This window comes from Oncorhynchus tshawytscha, linkage group LG08 (assembly GCF_018296145.1).
Source record: "Oncorhynchus tshawytscha isolate Ot180627B linkage group LG08, Otsh_v2.0, whole genome shotgun sequence".
Lineage (NCBI taxonomy): Eukaryota > Metazoa > Chordata > Actinopteri > Salmoniformes > Salmonidae > Oncorhynchus > Oncorhynchus tshawytscha.
In genome coordinates, this window is record NC_056436.1 from 30,545,105 (window position 1) to 30,550,323 (window position 5,219).

Here is a 5,219-nt window from a genome sequence, read left to right on the forward strand (position 1 = left end):
ACGACCCACTGTGCTGTCAGACTAATAATGCTCATGGGGCCGACATCGCTGGTCCAAATGTCAGTCATGAAGCTAATAGCAGTGACGCCTATAGCAAGTAGCTCATGGATGCGAGATTCAACAATACCGTGTAACTCCGGTATGGCAACATCTGAAAAATAGTGCCTACTTGGTAGTGTGTACTGGTGCTCGACCAGTCAGCGAAAGCCAACATCACCCACGGCAGAGAATGGTTGATTGTCAAGGGCAATGAATCCCATTATCTTGGTGTTAATGGATTTCGCCTTTGAGTTGTCTCACTGAAATCTTCTTACTCTTTCAAATGACTGCTCGACTTGTTGACTGCTCGATACACACAGCAGCACACCAGGTATGCACGTCAGCTTTGACATCGGTTTTGCACATCGGTGTTAAACTAGACATCGGGCCGATGCCGATGTTAGCATTTTTAGCTAATATTGTCCGTTTCCGATATGCTTTTATTAATTGATCCCAAATATTCATAAACCGTTCTCTCTATATATTATAGTGATTCTGTTGACAACATTCTAACCAAAAGGTACACAATATTTAAAGGGATGGCTTAAGATAAATGTACTGAAAATCCAATTGAATGAAAACTCTAAAAGAAGATCTGATGGCCAGCAAGTGGGAGGGCTTTCAGCGATGGAATGACATTTATTCAGAGCGTGCAAGGTAGCCACACTTGCAGAGCGTGTTACTGGACTGAATAAGGTAAGTCTGAAAGCCAAATACTGAGAAGTATGTAGGAAAGGTGTGTGAAGGAAAGGCATAAATGACCTAGGTCTGAATCGGCCCCCAATACATCAGATAATTATAGGCTCACCATTTAATCATATTAGCTACCATTTAATCCAGCAAAAAATGTGCTGAATAGAAATGTCATTTTCCAGTATTTCCAGTATTTGACTATACACCATTTTTTAAAATCATTTTACATGTGAGAAATATGTCAGTTTTACAGTTTCATTGTCCTTACACTGTACATAGCATTTGGCTACTGTAAAATCATAGAACAGTGTTGTATTCCATTTCTGCCCCATGCAACATTGTACACGATCACCTTTTCTAATTGACTTGTCAATTGATACAGTATCGCCTGTCTCGCTGCTTGAAATTCATACATTTAGGGTAAGGGGGATACCTATTGAATTGTACAACTGAATGCATTCAACTGAAATGTGTCTACCACATTTAACCTAACCCCTCTGAATCAGACAGGTGCGGGGGGCTGCCTTAATTGACATCCACATTTACAATGTTTCAATGAAATTCAGATAATTAATGGAATACAACTCAGGTATTTCAACAGTGCATTGTACACTACACTATAATTCCAAATGGCAGCACATTTGATGCAGTGAACAAGTGAATTTGTACCACAGTTGTAAAAATGGCACCAAAGTGATTGAAAAATGACATTTTCTTGTCTCAGTATAACTCTGAGTGCTTCTTTACATGAGGGAGTGGAACGGCACAGTTGTACCATTGGGAACATGAGTCATGATGCGCTAATGTGGGTCCGATGTAGATCTGCTGTGACACAAAGAAGGTGGCCTGGCTAAGTCAGGCCTCTGTGGGATACGCAGCCACACTTGTCACTGTAGTCTACAACACGCAGGCCAGACCATAAGGAGCCCAATCAGCCTCCATCCTCCTGAGGCCCCATTAGCCACCATTACACTGAACCAGGGGCAGTGTGGCTACACTCCCCTATGTATTTATTTGGACAGTGAACCTAAAACTCTTCATTTGGCTCTATACTCCAGCATTCTGGATTTGAGATCAAATGTTTCATATGAGGAAGCAGTACAGAATGTCACCTTCTTTTTTGGGGTATTTTCATACATATGTTTTACTTTTTAGAAATGAAAATACCTTGTTTATCTGGCTCCCCCATTTTTAGGTGTCATAAGGATTATAATGCTAACCTCCCTGGTTATTGGTAATCAAATCAAATGTATTTATAAAGCCCTTCGTACATCAGCTGATATCTCAAAGTGCTGTACAGAAACCCAGCCTAAAACCCCAAACAGCAAGCAACGCAGGTGTAGAAGCACGGTGGCTAGGAAAAACTCCCTAGAAAGGCCAAAACCTAGGAAGAAACCTAGAGAGGAACCAGGCTATGTGTGGTGGCCAGTCCTCTTCTGGCTGTGCCGGGTGGAGATTATAACAGAACATGGCCAGGATGTTCAAATGTTCATAAATGACCAGCATGGTCAAATAATAATAATCACAGACAGAACAGTTGAAACTGGAGCAGCAGCACGGCCAGGTGGACTGGGGACAGCAAGGAGTCATCATGTCAGGTAGTCCTGAGGCATGGTTCGAGGGCTCAGGTCCTCCGAGAGAGAGAAAGAAAGAGAGAAGAGAAAATTAGAGAGAGCATATTTAAATTCACACAGGACACCGGATAGTACAGGAGAAGTACTCCAGATATAACAAACTGACTCCAGCCCCCTACTGCAGCATAAATACTGGAGGCTGAGACAGGAGGGGTCAGGAGACACTGTGGCCTCATTCGATGACACTCCCCGGACAGGGCCAAATAGGAAGGATATAACCCCACCCAATTTGCCAAAGCACAGCCCCCACACCACTAGAGGGATATCCTCAACCACCAACTTACCATCCTGAGACAAGGCCGAGTATAGCCCACAAAGATCTCCGCCACGGCACAACCCAAGGGGGCGCCAACCCAGACAGGCAGATCACATTAGTGACTCAACCCACTCAAGTAATGGTAAAAGGTTACCATGTCGTGGAGGTATGAGCTTTAAAGATAACAAAAACCAATCTATACAGTATATAGTCATATACTGTTGCAGTGTTATTTTATATGGCCAACCATAGTAGTACGGTGCCCCTGGAGCAAATGAGAGTTTACTGCATTGCTCAAGGGCACATCGGCAGATTTTTGACCTTATTGGTTCAGGCATTCGAAACCAGCAACCTTTCGATTACTGGCACAACGCTGTAACAGCTAGGTTTTAAACGTTGTCAAAATCATGTTTTTCATGAAATTGGATGATATTTGAAGGACAACATATCAAGTATGATGAAAACTGACAAATGTTGCTTTTACGTTGATCAAGTTTTATTATAAAGTTAATGTTCCCCTCCCCCATGTCAAACACTTGGGATTAATTATTAAGGGGACAAGGTGGCATCACCATAACTGTCATTTTAATACACCAATGGTAGCATGATATTCTCTTACCGAATTTAAATAAGTAACGCCTTGTAACCAGCATCAGAGAAGGCGTGTTTTTATATAGTTTTTATATAGCTTTATATAGTTTTTATATAGCTAGATAGCTACTCTACTGGTGTCAAAATTATTTAAAAAATATACACTACCGTTCAAAAGTTTGGGGTCACTTAGAAATGTCCCTGTTTTTGAAAGAAAAGCACATTTTTTGTCCATTAAAATAACATGAAATTGGTCAGAAATACAGTGTAGACATTGTTAATGTTGTAAATGACTATTGTAGCTGGAAACGGCAGGTTTTTTTATGGCATATCTACATAGCCGTACAGAGGCCCATTATCAGCAACCATCACTCCTGTGTTCCAATGGCACGTTGTGTTAGCTAATCCAAGTTTATCATTTTAAAATGATGAACTTTTTGCAATTATGTTAGCACATCTGAACACTGTTGTTCTGATTAAAGAAGCAATACAACTGGCCTTCTTTAGACTAGTTGAGTATCTGGAGCATCAGCATTTGTGGGTTCGATTACAGGCTCAAAATGGCCAGAAACAAATAACTTTCTTCTGAAACTCATCAGTCTATTCTTGTTCTGAGAAATGAAGTCTATTCCATGTGAGAAACTGCCAAGAAACTGAAGAGCTCATACAACGCTGTGTTGTACTCCCTTCACAGAACAGCACAAACTGGCCCTAACCAGAATATAAAGAGGAGTGGGAGGCCCCGGTGCACAACTGAGCAAGAGGACAAGTACATTAGAGTGTCTAGTTTGAGAAACAGAGGCCTCACAGGTCCTCAATTGGCAGCTTCATGAAATAGTACCCGCAAAACAACAGTCTCAACGTGAACAGTGAAGAGACGACTCTGGGATGCTGGCCCTCTTTTCACAACGTTGACATCAGCAAACCGCTCGCCAACACGACTGCGGTTGTGAGGCCGGTTGGACGTAATTAACATTAAATTCTCTGGCAACAGCTCTGGTGGACATTCCTGCAGTCAGCATGCCAATTGCATGCCCCCTCAAAACTTGAGGCATCTGTGGCATTGTGTTGTGTGACAAAACTGCACATTTTAGAGTGACCTTTTATTGTCCCCAGCTCAAGGTGCACCTGTGTAATGATAATTATAGTTAATCAGCTTCTTGATATGCCACACCTGTTCGGTGGATGCATCATCTTGGCAAAGGAGAAATGCTCACTAACACAGATGTAAACAAATTTGCGCACAACATTTGAGAGAAATAAGCTTTTTGTGCGTTTTCAGGGATCTTTTATTTCAGCTCATGGAAAATAGGACCAACACTTTACATTTTTGCATTTATATTTTTGTTCAGTGTAGTTTCACCGTGACCAGTCACTTTGCAGGTAGTGTGGGACACTATGGGACGTGAAGGTACTACTGTAGGTCGAATCCTGTTGAAGGTGCACTATTTAGAAAATAGTTTTATACCAGCTGTTCAAATAATGTTTTATTTAGTATAGCATAAGCTTCTGTATTATGCATCCTAAATAATACCATAGATTTATTTTTGAAAAATAGTCAACTTGAATGCAAAAAATAGAAGCATTATGTAAGATTCAAACCTGGTATTTCAACTGATTATAGGCTACTAAAGCCAACGACTTACCGCAGTGTCACCTTGTTTTGACGAAAATAGTGGAGAAAAATAAGTCTGACAATCACACACTAACCAGCAGATGTCACTAATGCGCATTGTGACCTGATAATGGATCACAATTAATGAACCATTTTTTTGGCACAATTTGGTGAAAGCTCTGAAGCCTTCAAAAAGCCTTGGTTTCCATCACTAAGAAAAGTACTTTTCAGAATGACGGTTCAAGACCTTTTGAGAAGACCTTGAAAGAAAAACGATATATACATCCCACACTTGAAAACACCGGTGCAGGGTTAATAACATACTATGACAAAGCAATATTCCGTGTGCGGACCCCTCCCATTATCAAGACCTTGAGAGGACGCATTGTCA